The following is a 14,950-nucleotide window of genomic DNA, read 5'->3' as shown; positions in this document are numbered from 1 at the left end:
GTACATACAGTCAGTATATAGTACAGTACAGGAAGTATATAGTACATGCAGTCAGTATAGTACAGTACGTATATAGTACATACAGTCAGTATAGTATAGTATAGTACAGTATATAGTACATACAGTACACACAGTCAGTATAGTATAGTATGGGAAGTATATAGGACATACAGTCAGTATAGTACAGTACAGGAAGTATAGAGTACATACAGCCAGTATAGTATAGCACAGTACAGGAAGTATAGAGTACATACAGTCAGCATAGTATTGTACAGGAAGTATACAGTACATACAGTCAGTATAGTACAGTATAGTAAAGTACGTATATAGTACATACAGTCAGTACAGTGTAGTACATTACATGAAGTATATAGTACATACAGTCAGTATAGTATAGTACAGAAAGTATATAGTACATGCAGTCAGTATAGTATATAGTACAGTACAGTACATAGTATATAGTACATGAAGTATATAGTACATACAGTCAGTATAGTACAGTAGTATATAGTACATAGTTAGTATATACAGTCAGTACAGTCAGTAGTATAGTAAGTATATAGTATATACAGTCAGTATAGTATAGTACAGTATAAGTATATAGTACATAGTACAGTCAGTATAGTATAGTACAGTACAGGAATAGATATAGTATATACAGTCAGTATAGTACAGTACAGAAGTATATAGTACATACAGTCAGTATAGTACAGTACAGTAAGTATATAGTATATACAGTCAGTATAGTGTGGTATAGTATAGTAATATAAAGTACATACAGTCAGTATAGTACAGTACAAAGTAAGTATATATACAGTATAGTATAGTAAGTATATAGTATAATACAGCAAGTATATAGTACAGTATACAGTAAGTATATAGTATATACAGTCAGTATAGTAGTATAGCATATAGTATATACAGTCAGTATAGTACAGTACAGCCAGTATAGTATAGTACAGTAAGTATATAGTACATACAGTCAGTATAGTACAGTAAGTAAGAATATAGTATATACAGTCAGTATTGTACAGTACAGTAAGTATAAGTACATAGTACAGTACAGTCAGTATAGTATAGTACAGTAAGTATATAGTATATACAGTAGTATAATGTGGTATAGCATATAATACATACAGTCAGTATAGTACAGAAAAGTAAGGATATACATTCTGGCTCAGAGACTCATTCGGGGCTATATTTATGGCAGTTGGACTTCCTGAGCCAACGGTATAAAGTGGGTATAGTATAGTCCCCAGAAAGTATATAGTGCACCACCAGCACACACTCTCCTCAGGATGTGTATGTGACATACAGTCAGTATAGTACAGTACAGTAAGATATGTCTGTCCCCACTACAGCCAGTACAGTACAGTATTGTATAGTACAGGGATGTATATGTATATACCACCAACATAGGGATGTATAGTCTCCTCAGGGATGTGTTTTGTCCCCCTCACCCACCAAGCATATAGTACATACAGTCAGTATAGTACAGTAGCCTTACATTCTGGCTCAGAGACTCATTCGGGGCTGGTTTTGTGGCAGTTGGACTTCCTGAGCCAACGGTCAAAGTGGGTCAAAATAGGTCCCCACGTGTCGGATATACGCACCACCAACACACACTCTCCTCAGGGATGTGTTGTGTCCCCCACTCCACCACCAACATAGGGATGTGTCTGTCCCCACTCCACCACCAACACACACTCTCCTCAGGGATGTGTTGTGTCCCCACTCCACCACCAACATAGGGATGTGTCTGTCCCCACTCCACCACCAACACACACTCTCCTCAGGGATGTGTTTTGTCCCCACTCCACCACCAACACAGTCTCTCCTCAGGGATGTGTTGTGTCCCCCACTCCACCACCAACACAGTCTCTCCTCAGGGATGTGTTTTGTCCCCACTCCACCACCAACACAGTCTCTCCTCAGGGATGTGTCTGTCCCCACTCCACCACCAACACAGTGTCTCCTCAGGGATGTGTCTGTCCCCACTCCACCACCAACACACACTCTCCTCAGGGATGTGTCTGTCCCCACTCCACCACCAACACAGTCTCTCCTCAGGGATGTGTCTGTCCCCACTCCACCACCAACACACACTCTCCTCAGGGATGTGTTGTGTCCCCCACTCCACCACCAACATAGGGATGTGTCTGTCCCCACTCCACCACCAACACACACTCTCCTCAGGGATGTGTTTTGTCTCCACTCCACCACCAACACAGTCTCTCCTCAGGGATGTGTTGTGTCCCCCACTCCACCACCAACATAGGGATGTGTCTGTCCCCACTCCACCACCAACACACACTCTCCTCAGGGATGTGTTTTGTCCCCACTCCACCACCAACACAGTCTCTCCTCAGGGATGTGTTTTGTCCCCACTCCACCACCAACACAGTCTCTCCTCAGGGATGTGTTTTGTCCCCCACTCCAACACCAACACAGTCTCTCCTGAGGGATGTGTTTAGTCCTCCTCCACCACCAACACAGTCTCTCCTCAGGGATGTGTTTTGTCTCCACTCCAACACCAACACAGTCTCTCCTCAGGGATGTGTTTTGTCTCCACTCCACCACCAACACAGTCTCTCCTCAGGGATGTGTTGTGTCTCCACTCCACCACCAACACAGTCTCTCCTCAGGGATGTGTTTTGTCTCCACTCCACCACCAACACAGTCTCTCCTCAGGGATGTGTTTTGTCTCCACTCCACCACCAACACAGTCTCTCCTCAGGGATGTCTCCACTCCACCACCAACACAGTCTCTCCTCAGGGATGTGTTGTGTCCCCCACTCCAACACAGTACTAGCTGAGTGGAGTACAGTACTAGCTGAGTGGAGTACAGTATTAGCTGAGTAGAGTACAGTACTAGCTGAGTAGAGTACAGTATTAGCTGAGTAGAGTACAGTACTAGCTGAGTGGAGTACAGTATTAGCTGAGTAGAGTACAGTACTAGCTGAGTGAAGTACAGTACTAGCTGAGTGGAGTACTGTATTAGCTGAGTAGAGTACAGTATTAGCTGAGTAGAGTACAGTATTAGCTGAGTAGAGTACAGTACTAGCTGAGTGGAGTACAGTACTAGCTGAGTGGAGTACAGTATTAGCTGAGTAGAGTACACTACTAGCTGAGTGGAGTACAGTATTAGCTGAGTGGAGTACAGTACTAGCTGAGTGGAGTACAGTATTAGCTGAGTAGAGTACACTACTAGCTGAGTGGAGTACAGTACTAGCTGAGTGGAGTACTGTACTAGCTGAGTAGAGTACAGTATTAGCTGAGTAGTGTACAGTACTAGCTGAGTGGAGTACAGTATTAGCTGAGTGGAGTACAGTACTAGCTGAGTGGAGTACAGTATTAGCTGAGTAGAGTACTGTACTAGCTGAGTAGAGTACAGTATTAGCTGAGTAGAGTACAGTACTAGCTGAGTGGAGTACAGTATTAGCTGAGTGGAGTACAGTACTAGCTGAGTGGAGTACAGTATTAGCTGAGTAGAGTACAGTACTAGCTGAGTGGAGTACAGTATTAGCTGAGTAGAGTACACTACTAGCTGAGTGGAGTACAGTATTAGCTGAGTAGAGTACAGTATTAGCTGAGTGGAGTACAGTACTAGCTGAGTGGAGTACAGTATTAGCTGAGTAGAGTACAGTATTAGCTGAGTGGAGTACAGTACTAGCTGAGTGGAGTACAGTAGCTGAGTAGTACAGTAGCTGAGAGTACAGTACTAGCTGAGTGGAGTACAGTATTAGCTGAGTGGAGTACAGTATTAGCTGAGTGGAGTACAGTATTAGCTGAGTGGAGTACAGTATTAGCTGAGTGGAGTACAGTATTAGCTGAGTGGAGTACAGTACTAGCTGAGTGGAGTACAGTATTAGCTGAGTGGAGTACAGTATTAGCTGAGTGGAGTACAGTATTAGCTGAGTGGAGTACAGTACTAGCTGAGTGGAGTACAGTACTCTCTGTTTCTGTCTCTCTTCTCCTCTTCTCCTCCCTTCTAAGATGGTGCTTACATAGCCATGCTGTAAACTGGTCTCGCTCTCTCTCTTCTCTTCTCTCCCAGTTTAACCCAGATATCATATTCCTCCAGGCTTCACTGAACAATAGAGCTTTTATCATCCTCATGGAGCACCTACACACACACACACACACACACACACACACACACACACACACACACACACACACACACACACACACACACACACACTCAAAAATACACTTGCAGAACCCAGATATCATATTCCTCCAGGCTTCACTGAACAATAGAGCTTTTATCATCCTCATGGAGCACCTACACACACACACACACACACACACACACACACACACACACACACACACACACACACACACACACACACACACACACACACACACCACACACACACACACACTCAAAAATACACTTGCAGATTGTGAATCTGCGCGGGCTCTGAGCTCTGTTACTGTTGACACGTTATCAAGAGATTCATAAAGTTATTTAAAGTTTTGTAAATTTGTAAAAAGAGATTTGCAAGTAACAATTTGATTTGAGCAGCTCTGGGGGCAGGAACTTTTACTCCTGACCAATCATTTCGCTCTGCCAAAACCACAGCTACTGGCTGAAGTAGCTTCCCACATGAGCAAGTGAAGATGAGATCCATAAAACCAGTACGATCTACTAGGAGGTAATCATCTCTAATTTGTGTACATAGATTGATTATGTGAAAATGACATGACATTAGTTTGCTTAAATAAATACAAATGTCATCAATCTACACACAATACCCCATAATGAAGAAGTGAGAGGGAGATGGAAAGATACAGGGAAAGGGAGAGAGATAACAAGAGGGTGAGAGAGAGAGAGAGAGAGATGGAAAGATACAGGGAAAGGGAGAGAGATAACAAGAGGGTGAGAAAGAGAGAGAGAGAGAGATGGAAAGATACAGGGAAAGAGAGAGAGATAACAAGAGGGTGAGAAAGAGAGAGAGAGATGAAAGATACAGGGAAAGAGAGAGGGAGAGAGAGATGGAAAGATACAGGGAAATGGAGAGAGATAACAAGAGGGTGAGAGAGAGAGAGAGAGAGAGAGAGAGAGAGAGATGGAAAGATACAGGGAAAGAGAGAGGGAGAGAGAGATGGAAAGATACAGGGAAAGGGAGAGAGATAACAAGAGGGTGAGAGAGAGAGAGAGAGAGAGAGAGAGAGAGAGAGAGAGAGAGAGAGAGAGAGAGAGAGAGAGAGAGAGAGATGGAAAGATACAGGGAAAGGGAGAGAGATAACAAGAGGGTGAGAAAGAGAGAGAGAGATGAAAGATACAGGGAAAGGGAGAGAGATAACAAGAGGGTGAGAAAGAGAGAGAGAGATGAAAGATACAGGGAAAGGGAGAGAGATAACAAGAGGGTGAGAAAGAGAGAGAGAGATGAAAGATACAGGGAAAGGGAGAGAGATAACAAGAGGGTGAGAAAGAGAGAGAGAGAGAGAGAGAGAGAGAGAGATGGAAAGATACAGGGAAACGAAGAGAGATAGCCAGAGGGTGAGAATGAGAGAGAGAGAGATGGAAAGATACAGGGAAAGGGAGAGAGATAACAAGAGGGTGAGAGAGAAGAGAGAGAGAGAGAGAGAGAGAGAGAGATGGAAAGATACAGGGAAAGAGATAACAAGAGGGTGAGAAAGAGAGAGAGAGATGAAAGATACAGGGAAAGGGAGAGAGATAACAAGAGGGTGAGAAAGAGAGAGAGAGATGAAAGATACAGGGAAAGGGAGAGAGATAACAAGAGGGTGAGAAAGAGAGAGAGAGAGAGAGAGAGAGAGAGAGAGATGGAAAGATACAGGGAAACGGAGAGAGATAACAAGAGGGTGAGAGAGAGAGAGAGAGATGGAAAGATACAGGGAAAGGGAGAGAGATAACAAGAGGGTGAGAAAGAGAGAGAGAGATGAAAGATACAGGGAAAGGGAGAGAGATAACAAGAGGGTGAGAAAGAGAGAGAGAGAGATGAAAGATACAGGGAAAGGGAGAGAGATAACAAGAGGGTGAGAAAGAGAGAGAGATGGAAAGATACAGGGAAAGGGAGAGAGATAACAAGAGGGTGAGAGAGAGAGAGAGATGGAAAGATACAGGGAAAGGGAGAGAGATAACAAGAGGGTGAGAGAGACTTAAACGTTTTAACATCTTCCTCAATTTTTGGAACCAAGGACTGATCACCCCAAATTTGACCCCGATAACTACATGGATACGCGTAAACTGCAACCTTTCAGGAAAATCCTCTGCATTATCATTAACAGCAGAGTCGTACATTTCCTCAGTGAAAACCATGTACTAAGCAAATGTCAAATAGGCTTTTTACCAATTTACCGCACAACAGACCACGCATTCACCCTGCACACCCTAATTGACAAACAAACAAAAACAAAGCAAAGGCTTTTCATGCTTTGTTGACTAGATCTTCTGCACAGATTCTGTCAGACCTGGGCCCTGACTGTAAAATAATAATAATGGTATTCCAACAAAGGTCCAGGACCACAAATACAAATTCCATCAGACACCGTTGCTCTAAAAACAAACTGCATGAACCTTGGCCTAAACATCAGTGCCACAGGTAACTTCCACAAAGCTGTGATCGATCTGAGAGACAAGGCAAGAAGGGCCTTCTACACCATCAAAAGGAACATAAAATTCAACATCCCAATTTGGATCTGGCTAAACATATTTGAATCAATTATAGAATCCATTGTCCTTTATGGTTGTGAGGTCTGGGGTCCGCTCACCAACTAAGAATTCACAAAATGGGACAAACACCAAATTGACACCAAAATATCCTCAGTATGCAACGTAAAACACCAAACAAGGCATGCAGAGCAGAATTAGGCCGATACCCGCTAATGATCAAAATCCAGAAAAGAGACGTTCAATTCTACAACCACTTAAAAGGAAGCGATTCCAAAACCTTCCATAACAAAGCCATCACCTACAGAGAGATGAACCTGGAGAAGAGTCCCCTAAGCAAGCTGGTCCTTGGGCTCTGTTCACAAACACAACCTACAGAGCCCCAGGACAGCAATAGCATCACAATTAGACCCAACCAAATCATGAGAAAACACATTGGAAAGAATTTACCAAAAAACTGAAATGCTATTTGGCCCTAAATAGAGAGTTCACAGTGGCAAAAAAACAACATTAAAGAGAGGGAGATAGAGCCTTGCTATTGAGAAAGGCTGCCAAATACCTTCCCCAACATTAAGGAGAGGGAGAGAGAGAGCCCTGCTATTGAGAAAGGCTGCCGAATACCTGACCACTGTGGCAGAAAACTTGACCCAAAATTAAGGAGGGAGAGAGAGCCTTGCTATTGAGAAAGGCCGCCGAAGGCAGAATTGGGTCTCAAGAGAAGACAGGCTATGTCCACACTGCCCACAAAAGGAGATAGAAACAGCTGCATTAACTAACCTCCTGCCAAATATATGGCCATATTAGAGACACGTATTTCCCTCAGATTAAACAGACCCACAAATGAGAAATTAGAAAACAAATCCAATTTTGATAAAGTCCCATATCTACTGGGTGAAATACCATTGTTCCATCACAGCAGTAAGATGTGTGACCTGTTGCCACAAGAAAAGAACAAACACCATTGTAAATACAACCCATATTTATGCGTATTTATTTTCCCTTTAGTACTTTAACTATTTGTATATCATTACAACACTGTATATTTAGACATGGTATATAGTCTGTACATTTTTATTGTTTATTTCACTTGCTTGTTTAACATATGTTTCCTCGGCCAATAAAGCCCTTTACATTGAACTGAGTCTTGACATCTGCAGTAGAAGGAGGAAGTGGGAAGCGACTTTCTGAGTCACACACTACAAATTAAGAGAAGAGGAAACGTCTGTGGGTAACCGTGTGTGTGTGTGTGTGTGTGTGTGTGTGTGTGTGTGTGTGTGTGTGTGTGTGTGTGTGTGTGTGTGTGTGTGGTAGGTGACAGTTTGTAGTTTAAATCTCCTCCTCAGTCTGTGTGTGTGTGGTAGGTAACAGTTTGTAGTTTAAATCTCCTCCTCAGTCTGTGTGTGTGTGGTAGGTAACAGTTGTAGTTTAAATCTCCTCCTCAGTCTGTGTGTGTGGTAGGTAACAGTTAACGTAGTTTAAATCTCCTCCTCAGTCTGTGTGTGTGTGGTAGGTAACAGTTTGTAGTTTAAATCTCCTCCTCAGTGTGTGTGTGTGTGGTAGGTAACAGGTTTGTAGTTTAAATCTCCTCCTCAGTCTGTGTGTGTGTGGTAGGTAACAGGTTGTAGTCTGTGTGTGTGGTAGGTAAATCTCCTCCTCAGTCTGTGTGTGTGTGGTAGGTAACAGGTTGTAGTTTAAATCTCCTCCTCAGTCTGTGTGTGTGTGGTAGGTAACAGGTTGTAGTTTAAATCTCCTCTCAGTCTCCTCAGTCTGTGTGTGTGGTAGGTAACAGGTTGTAGTTTAAATCTCCTCCTCAGTCTGTGTGTGTGTGGTAGGTAACAGGTTGTAGTTTAAATCTCCTCCTCAGTCTGTGTGTGTGTGGTAGGTAACAGTTTGTAGTTTAAATCTCCTCCTCAGTCTGTGTGTGTGTGGTAGGTAACAGTTTGTAGTAAATCTCCTCCTCAGTCTGTGTGTGTGGTAGGTAACAGGTTTAAATCTCCTCCTCAGTCTGTGTGTGTGTGTGTGTAGTTTAAATCTCCTCCTCAGTGTGTGTGTGGTAGGTAACAGTTTGTAGTTTAAATCTCCTCCTCAGTCTGTGTGTGTGTGGTAGGTAACAGGTTGTAGTTTAAATCTCCTCCTCAGTCTGTGTGTGTAGGTAACAGGTTGTAGGTAACAGGTTAGGTAGTTTAAATCTCCTCCTCAGTCTGTGTGTGTGTGGTAGGTAACAGTTTGTAGTTTAAATCTCCTCCTCAGTCTGTGTGTGTGTGGTAGGTAACAGTTTGTAGTTTAAATCTCCTCCTCAGTCTGTGTGTGTGGTAGGTAACAGTTCGTAGTTTAAATCTCCTCCTCAGTCTGTGTGTGTGTGGTAGGTAACAGGTTGTAGTTTAAATCTCCTCCTCAGTCTGTGTGTGTGTGGTAGGTAACAGGTTGTAGTTTAAATCTCCTCCTCAGTCTGTGTGTGTGTGGTAGGTAACAGTTCGTAGTTTAAATCTCCTCCTCAGTCTGTGTGTGTGGTAGGTAACAGGTTGTAGTTTAAATCTCCTAAAGGTCAGGTTGTAGTTTAAATCTCCTCCTCAGTCTGTGTGTGTGTGGTAGGTAACAGTTTGTAGTTTAAATCTCCTCCTCAGTCTGTGTGTGTGTGGTAGGTAACAGTTCGTAGTTTAAATCTCCTCCTCAGTCTGTGTGTGTGTGGTAGGTAACAGGTTGTAGTTTAAATCTCCTCCTCAGTCTGTGTGTGTGGTAGGTAACAGGTTGTAGTGTAAATCTCCTCCTCAGTCTGTGTGTGTGTGGTAGGTAACAGGTTGTAGTTTAAATCTCCTCCTCAGTCTGTGTGTGTGTGGTAGGTAACAGGTTGTAGTTTAAATCTCCTCCTCAGTCTGTGTGTGTGTGGTAGGTAACAGGTTGTAGTGTAAATCTCCTCCTCAGTCTGTGTGTGTGGTAGGTAACAGGTTGTAGTTTAAATCTCCTCCTCAGTCTGTGTGTGGTAGGTAACAGGTTGTAGTTTAAATCTCCTCCTCAGTCTGTGTGTGTGTGGTAGGTAACAGTTCGTAGTTTAAATCTCCTCCTCAGTCTGTGTGTGTGGTAGGTAACAGGTTGTAGTTTAAATCTCCTCCTCAGTCTGTGTGTGTGGTAGGTAACAGGTAATCTCCTCCTCAGTGGTAGGTAACAGTTTGTAGTTTAAATCTCCTCCTCAGTCTGTTTAAATCTCCTCCTGTGTGTGTGGTAGGTAACAGTTGTAACAGTTTAAATCTCCTCCTCAGTCTGTGTGTGTGTGGTAGGTAACAGGTTGTAGTTTAAATCTCCTCCTCAGTCTGTGTGTGTGTGGTAGGTAACAGGTTGTAGTTTAAATCTCCTCCTCAGTCTGTGTGTGTGGTGGTAGGTAACAGGTGTGTAGTAGTTTAAATCTCCTCCTCAGTCTGTGTGTGTGTGGTAGGTAACAGTTGTAGTTTAAATCTCCTCCTCAGTCTGTGTGTGTGGTAGGTAACAGGTTTGTAGTTTAAATCTCCTCCTCAGTCTGTGTGTGTGTGGTAGGTAACAGGTTGTAGTTTAAATCTCCTCCTCAGTCTGTGTGTGTGGTAGGTAACAGGTTGTAGTTTAAATCTCCTCCTCAGTCTGTGTGTGTGTGGTAGGTAACAGGTTGTAGTTTAAATCTCCTCCTCAGTCTGTGTGTGTGGTAGGTAACAGGTTGTAGTTTAAATCTCCTCCTCAGTCTGTGTGTGTGTGGTAGGTAACAGGTTGTAGTTTAAATCTCCTCCTCAGTCTGTGTGTGTGTGGTAGGTAACAGGTTGTAGTTTAAATCTCCTCCTCAGTCTGTGTGTGTGTGGTAGGTAACAGTTTGTAGTTTAAATCTCCTCCTCAGTCTAACAGGTTGTAGTTTAAATCTCCTCCTGTGTGTGTGGTAGGTAACAGTTGTAGTTTAAATCTCCTCCTCAGTCTGTGTGTGGTGGTAGGTAACAGTTTGTAGTTTAAATCTCCTCCTCAGTCTGTGTGTGTGGTAGGTAACAGTTGTAGTTTAAATCTCCTCCTCAGTCTGTGTGTGTGTGGTAGGTAACAGGTTGTAGTTTAAATCTCCTCCTCAGTCTGTGTGTGTGTGGTAGGTAACAGGTTGTAGTTTAAATCTCCTCCTCAGTCTGTGTGTGTGTGGTAGGTAACAGGTTGTAGTTTAAATCTCCTCCTCAGTCTGTGTGTGGTAGGTAACAGGTTGTAGTTTAAATCTCCTCCTCAGTCTGTGTGTGTGTGGTAGGGTAGGTAAACAGTAGGTAACAGTTTGTAGTTTAAATCTCCTCCTCAGTCTGTGTGTGTGGTAGGTAACAGTTCGTAGTTTAAATCTCCTCCTCAGTCTGTGTGTGTGGTAGGTAACAGGTTGTAGTTTAAATCTCCTCCTCAGTCTGTGTGTGTGTGGTAGGTAACAGGTTGTAGTTTAAATCTCCTCCTCAGTCTGTGTGTGTGTGGTAGGTAACAGGTTGTAGTTTAAATCTCCTCCTCAGTCTGTGTGTGTGTGGTAGGTAACAGGTTAGGTAACAGTAGTTTAAATCTCCTCCTCAGTCTGTGTGTGTGTGGTAGGTAACAGGTTGTAGTTAAATCTCCTCCTCAGTCTGTGTGTGTGTGGTAGGTAACAGGTTGTAGTTTAAATCTCCTCCTCAGTCTGTGTGTGTGTGGTAGGTAACAGGTTGTAGTTTAAATCTCCTCCTCAGTCTGTGTGTGTGTGGTAGGTAACAGTTCGTAGTTTAAATCTCCTCCTCAGTCTGTGTGTGTGGTAGGTAACAGTTTGTAGTTTAAATCTCCTCCTCAGTCTGTGTGTGTGTGGTAGGTAACAGGTTGTAGTTTAAATCTCCTCCTCAGTCTGTGTGTGTGGTAGGTAACAGGTTGTAGTTTAAATCTCCTCCTCAGTCTGTGTGTGTGTGGTAGGTAACAGGTTGTAGTTTAAATCTCCTCCTCAGTCTGTGTGTGTGTAGGTAACAGGTAACAGGTTGTAGTTTAAATCTCCTCCTCAGTCTGTGTGTGTGTGGTAGGTAACAGGTTGTAGTTTAAATCTCCTCCTCAGTCTGTGTGTGTGTGGTAGGTAACAGGTTGTAGTTTAAATCTCCTCCTCAGTCTGTGTGTGTGGTAGGTAACAGTTCTGTGTGTGTGTGGTAGGTAGTTTAAATCTCCTCCTCAGTCTGTGTGTGTGGTAGGTAACAGGTTGTAGTTTAAATCTCCTCCTCAGTCTGTGTGTGTGGTAGGTAACAGGTTGTAGTTTAAATCTCCTCCTCAGTCTGTGTGTGTGGTAGGTAACAGGTTGTAGTGTAAATCTCCTCCTCAGTCTGTGTGTGTGTGGTAGGTAACAGGTTGTAGTTTAAATCTCCTCCTCAGTCTGTGTGTGTGTGGTAGGTAACAGGTTGTAGTTTAAATCTCCTCCTCAGTCTGTGTGTGTGTGGTAGGTAACAGGTTGTAGTTTAAATCTCCTCCTCAGTCTGTGTGTGTGTGGTAGGTAACAGGTTGTAGTGTAAATCTCCTCCTCAGTCTGTGTGTGTGTGGTAGGTAACAGGTTGTAGTTTAAATCTCCTCCTCAGTCTGTGTGTGTGTGGTAGGTAACAGGTTGTAGTTTAAATCTCCTCCTCAGTCTGTGTGTGTGTGGTAGGTAACAGGTTGTAGTTTAAATCTCCTCCTCAGTCTGTGTGTGTGTGGTAGGTAACAGGTTGTAGTGTAAATCTCCTCCTCAGTCTGTGTGTGTGTGGTAGGTAACAGGTTGTAGTTTAAATCTCCTCCTCAGTCTGTGTGTGTGTAGGTAACAGGTTGTAGTGTAAATCTCCTCCTCAGTCTGTGTGTGTGTGGTAGGTAACAGTTGTAGTTTAAATCTCCTCCTCAGTCTGTGTGTGTGTAGGTAGGTAACAGGTTGTAGTTTAAATCTCCTCCTCAGTCTGTGTGTGTGTGGTAGGTAACAGGTTGTAGTTTAAATCTCCTCCTCAGTCTGTGTGTGTGTGGTAGGTAACAGGTTGTAGTTTAAATCTCCTCCTCAGTCTGTGTGTGTGTGGTAGGTAACAGTTCGTAGTTTAAATCTCCTCCTCAGTCTGTGTGTGTGTGGTAGGTAACAGGTTGTAGTTTAAATCTCCTCCTCAGTCTGTGTGTGTGTGTGGTAGGTAACAGGTTGTAGTTTAAATCTCCTCCTCAGTCTGTGTGTGTGTGGTAGGTAACAGGTTGTAGTTTAAATCTCCTCCTCAGTCTGTGTGTGTGGTAGGTAACAGGTTGTAGTTTAAATCTCCTCCTCAGTCTGTGTGTGTGGTAGGTAACAGGTTGTAGTGTAAATCTCCTCCTCAGTCTGTGTGTGTGTGGTAGGTAACAGGTTGTAGTTTAAATCTCCTCCTCAGTCAGTGTGTGTGTGTGGTAGGTAACAGGTTGTAGTTTAAATCTCCTCCTCAGTCTGTGTGTGTGTGGTAGGTAACAGGTTGTAGTTTAAATCTCCTCCTCAGTCTGTGTGTGTGTGGTCAGTTTAAATCTCCTCTCAGTCTGTGTGTGTGGTAGGTAACAGGTTGTAGTTTAAATCTCCTCCTCAGTCTGTGTGTGTGTGGTAGGTAACAGGTTCGTAGTTTAAATCTCCTCCTCAGTCTGTGTGTGTGTGGTAGGTAACAGGTTGTAGTTTAAATCTCCTCCTCAGTCTGTGTGTGTGTGGTAGGTAACAGTCTGTGTGTGTGGTTAACAGGTTGTAGTTTAAATCTCCTCCTCAGTCTGTGTGTGTGTGGTAGGTAACAGGTTGTAGTTTAAATCTCCTCCTCAGTCTGTGTGTGTGTGGTAGGTAACAGGTTGTAGTAACAGTAAATCTCCTCCTCAGTCTGTGTGTGTTAGGTAGGTTGTTTAAATCTCCTCCTCAGTCTGTGTGTGTGTGGTAGGTAACAGGTTGTAGTTTAAATCTCCTCCTCAGTCTGTGTGTGTGTGGTAGGTAACAGGTTGTAGTTTAAATCTCCTCCTCAGTCTGTGTGTGTGTGGTAGGTAACAGGTTGTAGTAACAGGTTGTTTAAATCTCCTCCTCAGTCTGTGTGTGTGGTAGGTAACAGGTTGTAGTGTAAATCTCCTCCTCAGTCTGTGTGTGTGGTAGGTAACAGGTTGTAGGTAAATCTCCTCCTCAGTCTGTGTGTGTGGTAGGTAACAGGTTTAAATCTCCTCCTCAGTCTGTGTGTGTGTGGTAGGTAACAGGTTGTAGTTTAAATCTCCTCCTCAGTCTGTGTGTGTGTGGTAGGTAACAGGTTGTAGTGTAAATCTCCTCCTCAGTCTGTGTGTGTGGTAGGTAACAGGTTGTAGTTTAAATCTCCTCCTCAGTCTGTGTGTGTGTGGTAGGTAACAGTTGTAGTAGGTAACAGGTTGTAAATCTCCTCCTCAGTCTGTGTGTGTGTGGTAGGTAACAGGTTGTAGTTTAAATCTCCTCCTCAGTCTGTGTGTGTGTGGTAGGTAACAGGTTGTAGTTTAAATCTCCTCCTCAGTCTGTGTGTGTGTGGTAGGTAACAGGTTGTAGTTTAAATCTCCTCCTCAGTCTGTGTGTGTGGTAGGTAACAGGTTGTAGTTTAAATCTCCTCCTCAGTCTGTGTGTGTGTGGTAGGTAACAGGTTGTAGTTTAAATCTCCTCCTCAGTCTGTGTGTGTGTGGTAGGTAACAGGTTGTAGTTTAAATCTCCTCCTCAGTCTGTGTGTGTGTGGTAGGTAACAGGTTGTAGTTTAAATCTCCTCCTCAGTCTGTGTGTGTGTGGTAGGTAACAGGTTGTAGTTTAAATCTCCTCCTCAGTCTGTGTGTGTGTGGTAGGTAACAGGTTGTAGTTTAAATCTCCTCCTCAGTCTGTGTGTGTGTAAATCTCCTCCTCAGTCTGTGTGTGTAGGGTAGGTAACAGGTTGTAGTTTAAATCTCCTCCTCAGTCTGTGTGTGTGTGGTAGGTAACAGGTTGTAGTTTAAATCTCCTCCTCAGTCTGTGTGTGTGTGGTAGGTAACAGGTTGTAGTTTAAATCTCCTCCTCAGTCTGTGTGTGTGTGGTAGGTAACAGGTTGTAGTTTAAATCTCCTCCTCAGTCTGTGTGTGTGTGGTAGGTAACAGGTTGTAGTTTAAATCTCCTCCTCAGTCTGTGTGTGTGTGGTAGGTAACAGGTTAACAGGTTGTAGTTTAAATCTCCTCCTCAGTCTGTGTGTGTGTGGTAGGTAACAGGTTGTAGTTTAAATCTCCTCCTCAGTCTGTGTGTGTGTGGTAGGTAACAGGTTGTAGTTTAAATCTCCTCCTCAGTCTGTGTGTGTGGTAGGTAACAGGTTGTAGTTTAAATCTCCTCCTCAGTCTGTGTGTGTGGTAGGTAACAGG

Source organism: Oncorhynchus masou, unplaced genomic scaffold (genome assembly GCF_036934945.1).
Source record: "Oncorhynchus masou masou isolate Uvic2021 unplaced genomic scaffold, UVic_Omas_1.1 unplaced_scaffold_1476, whole genome shotgun sequence".
Lineage (NCBI taxonomy): Eukaryota > Metazoa > Chordata > Actinopteri > Salmoniformes > Salmonidae > Oncorhynchus > Oncorhynchus masou.
The sequence above is the reverse complement of the archived record's forward strand: the minus strand, read 5'-3'. Positions refer to the sequence as shown.